Source organism: Patella vulgata, chromosome 5 (assembly GCF_932274485.2).
Source record: "Patella vulgata chromosome 5, xgPatVulg1.2, whole genome shotgun sequence".
Lineage (NCBI taxonomy): Eukaryota > Metazoa > Mollusca > Gastropoda > Patellidae > Patella > Patella vulgata.
The window spans coordinates 55,517,492-55,530,511 of NC_065883.2; the positions used below are offsets into that span (position 1 = coordinate 55,517,492).

Here is a 13,020-nt window from a genome sequence, read left to right on the forward strand (position 1 = left end):
ACAAAATAAAAAGAAAAAGCATATTAATTAATTAAAGATACAATTTCATATTTTCTAAGAAAGTCAAAACATAATTATTTCTATGTCTTTTGCTCAATAGGTTGTCAACTCACTATTATACGATCATAGGTTATCTTTCTCACACTTAAGAAGGGTTAGGGTTAGGGTGGAATAGCTATCTTCAAACGTTTGAATTTGAAGTTGAAAATGATATTTTTGACACTTTCTCAACTGGCAATAGTGAATTATAGGATTAATAGGATTATTCTTTAACAAGATAAGACTGTTTATAGATACCATCTATTTCAGGGCTTTATTTTAATACATTTTAAAAATATAACTTAAAAATATGAAATTGTAACTTTAATGTTTACCTTTTTGCTAAGCATTAAGCAATCAAACTTAGCCCAAGCAGAAAATCCTCATCATTGAACTCCATCAAGGCATTCCCCTATAGCAAGTTTGAATATTCTAGCTTAATTAAAAACAGAGTTATTGTGTCCCAAAAGGTGGGAGACAGACAGATGGATGAATCCATTCTTCCAAAGCCAGGGGACAAAAATTAAAAGATGAATCCATGGATGGTTATTATATGATAAAACTGTATACTATAAAAATCTCGATTAGTCTGGTGTCAAACTGAAGAGACATATAGAAGTATCATCTTGAACTAGATCTAAGCAAACTATGTCTGACAACAGTAAACATTTTTATGGATATGGGGTGATGCTGAGGTTTTTGAAATACATAATAATAATTAAATAATACGTCCAGACACAATAATCAACAAAGACAGTTGATGACATTTTAATATGCATTATTTTTTCAAGTCCATACTCTAAAATCATCCACTGTTTTAAAAAGATGGAAGAGGTATTGTATAGGACATAAATTCACATGTCTCTAATATCACTTTGGTGGAAGCTGATATTACCGTAAATATACAGACATTTTTCTTTGAGCTACCCCCCCACCACCCCAAGAAATAGTCCACACCTTCCAGTTTTTTTAGAACCAAAACACTGAAGTCAAAAATGGTATTGGCCAAAATATCGAAGTCAAATCGGGAAACAATTACCAGTCTGAGACCTTATTAATTTTGGTTGAAAGGGTAGGAAAAGCTGCCGTAATAAGAATCTGTACTCCTCTGTTAATTGGATTTAGTAAGGAATCCCCCATATTCCTGAAGCAATGGCCCGAGAAATCCCTCTCTGGCTATATATTGCTGGCTTAGCTTCTGATACTTGTGCTTTTGGGGAAGTGTGTCTATTTTCTTCTCTTTCAATCAAATCTATCCAAAAGCACAGCAACATGACAGCCCTTCATTTAATCAGGGGTCTTCCCTAAAACTTTGGACAGCGACTTAAGGTATTAAAATCGGTGAAAGTGTTGTTCGTCTCATAACAATATTGTTTACATTATATCCACAGAGTAAAAATCGTGTTGACAGTTGATAGCCTTGTTTGTCACAGAATTAGTTTTTCTGCAATATTCTGCTATGCACTGTTTAATTGGGCATAATAAAATCGTGAGTCATGACGTAACATTACGTAAACATATTTGGTCCAATTTGGAGCTTTGTTTGGTATTGTTACGCAGTAAGCTATTGGTTGTTAATCGGACTATTGACCAGTCATAATTTAGAACAAGAATTTGCTTTGTTTACAGCAGAGAGTAGTGGGATTAGCTCTAATCAAACGAAACACTGCGAGGAGTATGGGAATCCCCTTGTGTTTATTTTTATATCAAAAGTCTTCATGTGATCGAGAAAAGTTTTGTGTTTAAAACCAACCACTGGTTGAGCTTTCAGCTAATATTTTATACTTAAACATACGTTATGCAAAAGCTAAGTTGAATGTTATCTAAATTATTAATTAGACATTAATTAACTTATCTAGACTATAATCAACTCTTGATGTCACCGCTAGCCTACAATATTTACTGGATTAGAATCCTATCTGCTGCTCAACACTCATTGATGATTAAATCGAAAAATGAATAATCAAGACTATGTTTTTTATCGTACCGACTTTAGTAATGATGATCGAGGCTAGGCCTAAAATTCAAATGCTAAATTCTCGGTTCAGAGAGGATCAATTTGACTGAAATTTTCAGCAAATTACCTTTACATTATCTAGTTTTTAATTATTATAGTGAGAACTGCCAGCTTTTTATCTAATCTCCCATAATGTATCTTTAAATAGTTTAAATAATGTTAATTAAAATACCAACAACGAAACTAGTGTCATTCTGTATTTTCTAAATAGAAATCAAGCACTATCGATGGACAAATACATCAAATCAAGTAATGGCAGAAAGTGGTCTCACCACAAAAGAGAGATAGATAGGAATGGAGTTTAACGTCCACTCAACACAAAATAGGTCATTTTGGGACTAATACATGGTTCAATTTTATTTCATTAATTTGCTTGCATGTTTTGGGTCTTTAGCAGTGGGAGGAAACCATAAAACCCAAAGAAAACCCACGAGTTGGGAGGGGATCCAACTCCTTGTCATGTACAAGGAATCAAAACCACACCACTTGACTCAGGGACAGACCTTGTGATGCAACACGCATGCATTAACCATTCAGCCACCTACCCTCCCTTCTCACCACATAAGAAAAATTCCAAAATGCTACACCTGCCATTAGCATTGTGCTAAGGCAGCTAAACCTCATTGATTTAGGTCAAAATAATGTATTTAACAAAATTTCAGTTTCAAAAAAGAATATGTGGAAGTTGGCTTCTTCATTTATGGCTTACTTTGTCAAGAACACACAATCCATCATATCTCTACAATGGCCTTTTCACAGTTGACCAAAAATTTTGAACAAGGAGATATTATCATTCCACAAATCAACACACGTTCAATATGTTAAATAAAGCAGTCAACATTTCCACAGAATAAGTTTATGTCTTATCCAATTTTATATTAAACTGGATCGTAAATATTATGTTCATCCAACAATTTCAACAATATTTAACTCTGTCAAAAAATATTTTCGGGTAGGTTCTGAAGTCAGACTTGTACCGTATATCTTTAAACCCTCAATTTAAACATACATTATGCAAGAGCTAAATCTGTCTATTGCAGGTCTTCCTTTAGGCCTGAAATGTTATCTAAATTATTAATTAGACATTAATTAACTTATCCAGACCATAATCAACTCTCGATGTCAATGCTAGTCTGCGATATTTACTGGATTACAATCCTATCTGCTGCTCAACTTTCATTCATGATTTAATCATAAAATGGATGATTGAGACTGTTTTTTATCATACCGACTTTAGTAATGATGATCAAGGTTTGGCCAAAAATTCAATCACTAACATCTTGGTTCAGAGTGGATCAATTTGACTGAAATTTTCAGCAAATCTCCTTTACATAATGTAGTTTTTAACTATTATAGTGAGAACTGCCAGCTCTTTATCTAATCTCCCATAATGTATCTTTAAAGGGACAATAACACTCTTGCTGGCTTGAAAGCTCCAGAAAATAAATAATATCTCTATCTAAGTACTAGATGTTTAAGTGTCCTACCTGTTGTGTAAATTATCCATTACATCCTATTTTACTTGTCCAGAGGGTTCGAAAATATTTTTAAATCGAAGTTTCATTTGAAAAAGTTTACGTTAGATGTTTCAAACCATTATGTTGAATTTTTCAAAATTTTTAAATAAGGTGTGTTAAGATGAAATTTGTATCATCAATTAATTGAAATATTCTAAAATAGTACAATTTGTTGACCAGAATAAAGATTGTAACATATTATTCAGTTACAACAAGAGTGGTATTGAGCCTTTAAGAATTTAAGAATCCTGGAACCCGCTACTCTTGGAAAATAATAATTAACCAATGTCAAACTCAGATTATCACAATGCAAATGATTCTTCATGTGGTTTGTGTACATGTAGAAAGGGAGACAACTTCAATTTCACAATCATCATCTTTAGTCATTTTGTTACAAGTAGCCTGTACATATATCTTCTTGTTTAGTCTTTCTGTTTTTCCACATACTATAACATGTATTGTATAATCTTTGTTGGCTTTTCATCTAGAGCTGAATATAGAATTGCTTGAATTTACATTTTGTACCAAGAACTGTTTAATAAATTCTTTATTTCGTTACACATGTGTAGATACATGTATAGACTGAACAGTTATATGCTTGCTTTATTATGCTACTTCCAGTTGGGATGTACCTCAAAGTTACCAGATACCATGTAAATGATTCTATTTACATGCAGTAAGGGAGACAACTACAATTTCACAATCACCTTTACAGGAGGCAGATCATCATTAATTTCCAATTGACTTCAATGTAAATTCTGGCCTCTTTGCCCACCTCCAAGTTTTCCGCAAATTTTCGTTGGGCTGAATGCTTTTCACTACAGAGAGAGGAAGACATGGTCATGTCTTTGCACTAAAATTTGTATGAGGTTGACAACCAAACTTTTGAGATCCACAAACTTGAAGAAGCATACTAAAAACATCTAACTAGTTGCCGTACATATCACTGTATACAACCTGATAACCCCGTTATCCTTCCACATCAAAATCATGAATATTTACCAAAACCTGGCAGAAAATGTTAATTCAAATCCTCTTCGTCCATTCTAGATCAAAAAATCAACAAAGATAGGTTGCCAGGCAACAAAACATACGCCCACAGCAGATAAATCGCCCAGGCAGTCAACACAAGTTGTTGCATATTTTTACTTTTTCAGTAATGAATTACATTTATCATACACTAAAATCTGATTAAGAGTAACAACTGATTAAGTAATTATCAGAAAATCATTAGAATTTGTTTGTTTTTTATAAATTTCTGCCCCATGCCAACGTTTAGTATACAAAATATATTTAATATCATGGATTTAGCTGTTCAAATTATCAAAATTCATTGAAAATCAATATACTTGTTCGTTTCAAGACCTTAAATTCTATATATCAATCTGAAGTCAATCGGATGATAACATAAGCCTCTAGAGCATCACAAGATTTTTCAAAGTGATCAAGGGCCATAACTTTGGCAGTAATTATCTGAAATCGTTGAAAATCAATAGGATTCTTCTTCTCATGACCTCAAACACTGCGTATAAATTTAAAGTCTGGCAGTAATTATCTGAAATAACTGAAAATCAATAGGCTTCTTCGTCTCATGATTTTGCAGTAATTATCGGAAATTGCTGAAAATCAATAGACTTCTTCGTCTCAGGCTTCTTCGTCTCAGGACCTTAATTAAACACTGTGTATAAATTTAAAGTCAAACGGATATTAACTTTGGCCTCTAGAGCGTCCACAAGATATTTTGAAGTCATCAAGTGCCATAAGTCTGGCAGTAATTATCGGAAATCGCTGAAAATCAATAGGCTTTTTCGTCTCATGACCTTAAACACTGTGTATAAATTTAATGTCAATCGGATATTAACTTTAGCCTCTAGAGCGTCCACAAGATGTTTTGAAGTGATCAAGGATCATAACTCTGGCAGTAATTATCCGTAAAAAGAAATTGATGCAAGTAGTGAAATGTCAGAAATAAGCTCTTGGTACATGCCGTATGAGTTGACAAGTATTTACAAACAAACAGTCATAATCAAATGAAGTTTTAGAAACTAGGTAATTAATTAATAAGTATTAACATCAATATAATCATGTTTACTCATGTAAATAATCAACACCTAGATATCAATCATTTTATTTATGATCAACATTTACATAAAGTGACAAATAATCAATAAACAACTGAAATAAACAGCAGATTGCTGAAGCAATTTACAATTTGTTATAAAAATTCTGACATACATTAATTAATTAATTATTAACAACATATAATGCCCTGTCAATAGTTGAGTAATATGCTATAGTCTAACCTGTATACAAAGTGTCAATATCTCAAGTTATATTAATGCCCTGATAAATAAAATGGGTCTCCCCTCTTTTACTACAAGCAGGAAAAATTCCAGAAAATCTGCTGGTCGGTAGTTGCATCCTGAAGTCATCTGACCGTTATGTCTCTTCCTATTAACAAGCAATGTGAAAATACCACTTCATCCCACCTCTGTTGTAAGACTTTCTTGGAATTTGGCGATTATAAAACATAAACAAAATACATTTGAAATGGTCTGCCATTACGAGTCTTGATGCAGACCACGTTTTTTAATTGCAAAATTCTACTTGTAAATAGTGTTGGATTATTATAAATTTGTGTCAGATGTGACAAGAAATGATTCCTTTTGATGAACAAAAATGAAATACATGTAGAAACAGAGGTGGGATAGGGTGGTATTTTCATATTTGTTGTTAATAGGAACAGATACGAACAGACAGATGACATCGTCCGTGAGAGACCGTTCCGAAAGGAACTAGATGGTCGGTATCAAATTTTGTTTGTTTGTTCTAACAATTGCATAGGGAGGATTCCGTTTTAATGGTTTTCAAGTAAAAAAATCTGTGAATAAATTAGTCTTCAATGTAGGTTATGTTCAATATGGCGTTATTCAAAATTGATAACATTTGTTGAAAAGTGATCTCCGGCCATTTACAAAAAGGTAAGAAAAATGAAATGAATGATATCTACACACAAATGTGTATTGATATCACCAATCGCCTCTTGTAATGTTCGCAAAAAAAATAGCATACCACTAACAGACAATAAAATATAACAATTATACTGTATTTACAATAAATTGGAAATACTCAGCCACAGTGAGGTGGCACTAAAGTAGTACACAGTAAGTCACTGGTGCAACAGATTATTAGGTCTGGGTTGCTTTCTCAAAATGTATCCTGCAAAAGTACATTTCACTGTGGTTGTACACTGAAGTGCAATACATTATTTTCAACTATTGCACACCCACAAACTGCACTGGATCCTATAAGTTAAGGTCAAACCCCTACAGATTTATCATCAACCTTTGAAATTATTAATTAACTGAAGTAAGTTACCTTTTTGGACAACTAGGCCGAATTTTATAAAATTAAAGGCTATTAGTATTATAATCAATTGATCTTTTTATTTATGTAGATAAAATAAATAATCTTACATCACACAACATAAGTAATTATAGCTCTCTATTAATTGGCTATTTCAATATTCTAAGCATTAAAAAAAAGGAGAAAGTCTGCAGGTTGTTCAAGTAAAATCAATGGAGACTATTTTCTATATGGTGTGTGTAGTTAGCCAACTGAATGAGCTAAAATAAGGTTTAGAGAGACAGGTTGAATACGAGTATAAGAATCAATACTTATAGATCAATATCAAAATACAATATCTATAGACAGTGTGGTTATTTTTATCTACTATATCTAGTCATAAGCTAATCAAACAAATTATATAATTAAACAATGTATCTTTTAGAAAATATTTTTACATTTATAGAAGTAAAAAATCAATATTAATCTGCTGACATTCATGATTACTGCTTAAATTCAGTCAAATATTTATACAAGAAAGAAATGTTTCTAAAGAACATCAGGCAGAAATGATGTTTTAAAAATCTGATTATTTGCAATGTTGACATATGTCATAAAAGATAGCCATACAAAGCATGGGAATATGCCTGCAAAGTAGCTTATCCGAAAGGAAAACTGGGATAAGGAAAGGATCTTTCAAGATTGAAAACCAGCGGTTGCCAGGCAAGATACGTCCACATTTTGCAAGAGATGAATAGAGAACAAGCTAAAAATAAAAGCAATTTTACGTACAATCAGGGGCCATAATCCACAAATGAAATGCGTAAATATCGAAAGGGGCTGAGATCTTTGGGATATATGGGGTCATGGTGGCTAGGTGGGTAAGACGCTGGCTCGCTAGCCTGGCGGTTGGGAGTTCGTTCCCTGCATTGGCCGAGAAAGTTCATCCTTATTTTCCGGCATGGTTCCTCCTATGCAGGACGGAGGGTCTGACAAGGACAGCTGTCTAGTCGTTCGGATGGGACGAAAAACTGAGGTCCCGTGTAAACATTGGTGTGCACATAAAAAGATCCAATGACAGTTGGAATTTGATATAAGAGTAGGCCGTAGTGCCCCTGTCCCGGCAAAATTTCCCTCATAGCACACTGTATGGCGTATGCCCGTCTTCATTAGCCCAGTTCGAAGTAGGATGTTAAACTCCATTTCATTTAATTTCATTTTCTTAGGGATATAAAGATATATTTTAAGTTTCATCAAAATCGGATAAAAATTGTGACCTCTAAAGGGTCCACAACCTTCGTATTACATACTTTTACACAATCTGCATAAAAAGTGTGGCCATTTTGTCGGGCAGTTTCATTTCGATTGTCTTTAAATTTGAATTCAATCATCATTATGGTGGAATGGTGATATATTTAAACGGTTTTAAAATCAGATAAAAGTTGTGATCTCTAGAGAATACACAAGCTAAAAAAACACGATTTTTTGTACAATCAGGAGCCATAATCCAGGAAGTTACAGTCTGAAATGCGTGAATATCAAACGGAACCAAGATCTTTGGGTATAAACATGCATATCAAGTTTCATCACAACTGGATGAAAATTGTGACTTCTTGATTGTCCACAAGCTACAAATTTGATTATTTCTGCAATCAGGGGCCATAATTCATTAGGTTATGGTCCGATACATGTGAATATCGAAAGGAACCGAGATCTTTGGGAGATAGACCTATATTTCATGTTTCGTCAAAACTTGATAAAAATTGAGACCTGCAGAGTGTCCACAAATAAATTGTGGACGAACGGACATCCAGACGGACAGTGGTGTTGGTATAATACATCCGCATGAAAACATGGGCGTAGAAAAGTCTGTTAGAAACTTTAATTAGCCTCTATCATGTTCAGATGGTTTTCAGAAAAGGGGAGATAACTCTGGTGGAGACAGTCATCGAATGCTGAATATCAATGAGGTTCATCCATTCGTGACCAAATTTAACCAGCGGCTGCCATACAGGACACACACACATTTTGCAAGAGATGGATAGAGAACAAGCTAAACAAAAAAGTGATTTTTCGTACAATCAAGGGCCATAATTCAGGAAGTTACGATCCGATATGCGCGAATTTTGAGAGGAACCAGATTCTTTGGGCTATAACATTTATTTCAAGTTTCATCAAAATTGGATCGAAATTGTGACCTCTAGAGGGTCCACAACCTTGATATACCATATTTTTACACTTTTTGCATGAGGGGCGGCCATTTTGTCCGGCATTTTTGGTCCCATTTTCACGAAATTAGAACTCAAGAGTCAATACAGTGTAACGGTGATATATTCAAACGTCTTTTTTTAAATCGGATAATAATTGTGAAAACTAGAGAGAGCACAAGCTAAAAACACAATTTTTCGTACAATCAGGGGCCATAATTCAGGTAGTTACAGTCCGATATGTGCGAATATTGAAAGGAACCAAGATCATTGGGTTATAAACATGTGTTTCAAGTTTCATCAAAATCACAAGCTAAAAACATGATTTTTCGTACAATTAGGGGCTATAATCCATGAGGTTATTGTCCGACACATGCCAATATCGAAAGGAGCCGGGATCTGTGGGAGATAGGCCTATATTTCAAGTTTTGTCAAAATCGGATAAAAATTGTGACTTATAGAGTGTCCACAAACAAATTGTGGCGGACAGACAGACTGACGGACGGACGTCCGGACAAGGGCGACAACAATATATGTCCATATGAAAATGTGGGCACAAAAAAAAGGTAATGCATGGCCTTTTTCTATATTTCTTTGATCTTTTGACTGTCAATTCTTTTCATGAATAGATTCTTTTGAAGAGATACATGTATATAACAATTCCTGATCGTCTTCAAAGGAATTATCAGTGAGCTGAAAATCCTCCGAGTACATGTTATACATGTAGTTTTCTGCATCAGACTGTAATTATAACGGCTTTCCTTTTTTGCATCACTTCCACGATTCTTCAAATCTTTGTTACGGATCAGCTGTAGCAAAAATCTCTGTGTTAAAATTATATTTGGAATGTATTTCACCAGTTCTATCCAATATTTAATATTGGTGGACGCCAACATTGTCCTTTAACTCTGCAGCATGAGAACAATTGCTGTCATTTAAATTCATCAACAATCATATTAGAAAATACTAAAAATACTAACTATTCCTGAAAATTTTATCGTTCAGTTAAGAACTGATCTCTGTAAAGACATTACAGTAATATATGCCCATAAACAATCACATAAACCAGAGGCATTTAAAAATACAAATGTTTATTTTAAAGTAACATTTTCAACCACTCAATTCCATCACCAATCAGAATGACATAATAAACAGCCTTTGTTCAAAGTATCTGAGAATAGAAGTGCAATGATCAATTTTACAAAAATGTAAAATCAACAAACTTCATACTACACAGACCTGTTCATTGTACAATGTAAAAACTACTGTGTAGGCTGATCAATGCACATTATCTAATCAATCTCAAGAACAAGAAACATCACCCAGCTCCAATTTCAAAAAAGAAATTCACTGATTTAATAATGATTATCAAGGTCAAAGGTATTATTATGCTTTGTTATGAAGCCCAGAACTCACTTTTCTTAAACATGTGATAACTGAATAATATAAACACAACAAAGATAGTAACATTTGATTTTAATTTAAAAGCTTACGACAGTTACATTTTTATATTCTAAAATCGTAATTAATGACACTATTATGTCAAATAGATCAAACCAATTTTTCAGTCATACCTTGCCATTTACCTAATTTGACTCGAGACATTCAAATCTTATTTGTCGGAAATTGCTCGATAAAATTGTGACTCTTCTCTCAGGACACTCATTTCATCCCACGCTAAATTGTTAAGAATAATTATCACACCACTGGCAGAATTACAGGAAAAAGTGCTTATCAATGACCTTCATGTGTTTATCTTTGTCACCAGTAATAAGGTAATCAGACGAAGATATGTCCTGGCATTTCTCTGCCTGATATTACCACAATATACTAAATTGCCTTTTATGGTATAAACTTCTATATAATTTGGAATGTCACAAAAGAGTCTGCTTCAAATTTCCCAAAACAGGTTTTTTTTAACTATTTTATGTCATTTTAAAGTTAAAATTGGGAAATGAAATAAAATAGGGTTTAGTCACAGTGTCCTACTTTTCTGCACCGACTGGGCTAATGAAGATTGGTATATGCTATACAGTGTACGGACAGGGAAATTTTGTCTGGACAGCAGTGCTATGGCCTATTCTTTTTTTTCAAATTCTAACAGTCAAGGGTTCTTTTATGTGCATGCCAATGTGTACACAGAACCTGTTTTTTGTCCCGTCCAAACAACTAGACATTGGAATTGCTAGGCCCTCCATCCTATACCACTGACAAGAGGAAATCACACCTGAAAATCCTCAGGAACATTCTCAGCCAACATTGTGAGTGAATCTGAGACCTCCTGCTCAGTAGCTTCCTCATTAATAATTATGAATGGAGTAGAAATCAGAATTCTGTACCATATTCTTAGACACATTTATTATGCTCAAAGGGTCGAATAGAACAAATTTCAGCAAACTGTAGTACCTGATTCAGACATGATAATCAAGATTAATGTATTGTATCTGTTGTCTAGGATCAAGGATACCCGGGGACTCTGGGAGAAATTTTGTACCATATTAAATTAAACATCAATAAATACACTTAGTTTGGGTGAGAAGAAACAATAAAACACATACTTGTATGTACCTAATACTGAACATCTGAACTATTGATAATGAAATATGTAAAATCGTAACTTAAACAACAGATTTACTAGTGTATGCCCACTTTCTAAAATTGAAAAAAGAATGATTTCAACCAGTATGCTGAAAATATTATAAAGATACCTGGCCAGGCAAGATAACAGCCTTTTATGAGAATAAATGCTTACAGAGTAGAATGCCACGCTGAATCAGTGACTACTGACTCACTAAATAGGCGATTCCAGGTTCGATTCTTGTGAATCAATGAAGATAAGACAGAAACACTGCTGCCTGGTCAAACTTTCAATCCTAGCACAGATCGAGAGAGGGAGAGATGTTCCAACATCCACTTGACAATAAATAGGTAATTTCGGGACTAACATATGATATATTTTTATTTCAGGAGAGACCTTTAAGAGGGAGATTCCACTGAACTCATTGCCATGCACAAACCGGAGATCAACCTATCATCGAGCCCAAGGTATTCATAGATAACAGGTCTTACAATCTACATGACACTTAGAAATTTTAACATCATGGATTGTAGGCTACATACATTATAGAAATACAGACTAATAAGGAATTTAGCTTAAAAGAAGTAATAGCCATCATAAGGTCATTTATAAGCTTTATTTAGAGACTAGTAATACCTACACATACATGTAGAATATAATAAGCTGGATTTCTTACTGCTGGTAAATTAATGTGTGTCTCAAAAATTCTTTCTAAATCCACATAAGTTCTACACACAGTTGAGTAGAATCTCATCTATTATAGAACATCTTCATCATTTCTGATAACACTGCAGTGTCTCCTTATTCACTGTCTCTCAGTTTCTAACTGGTATTTATACTAACTATAGTTTACTTGTATTACATATTTAAAAGGCTAGACAGAGGAAATAAAATAAAAACATCTATTGTTTGTCAAGACAAACAAAAGGGTTATCTAATTTTTGTTGGTTGTTACATACAAAGATACATTAAATGATTATGTACATGTATGTACTTCCACTACTTTCCCAGGAAAAGTGTTGCATGTACATGTGTGGATAGATATTTAAATCACAAAGCAAAATATACGTGGTTAATCATTTCTCCCTGGAAATAATTACAAAACCTGTAGGTCTATGACTCGCAAATTATATCTTAAAACTCCCTTAACTAAGCAATGGATTTGAAATAATATCAACCCAAAACATGTTCATAAAGACAGGTCTAATTGCAGTAATTCTTGTTTTAAGTTTTCAATTTTGGATATAGTTTATTAATAATAATAAAATTTGTAATGATGACAACTGAATTTACAACAATCGAACCTAAGGCACTATA

The 13,020-nt window shown here is 33.5% G+C and overlaps 1 protein-coding gene across 2 annotated transcripts in view; it reads right to left on the reverse strand.

Moving 5' to 3' along the window:
• Nucleotides 1-13,020, reverse strand: part of LOC126822029 (protein stoned-B) — a 53,393-nt gene that overhangs the window by 27,973 nt on the left and 12,400 nt on the right. The window lies entirely within an intron of this gene.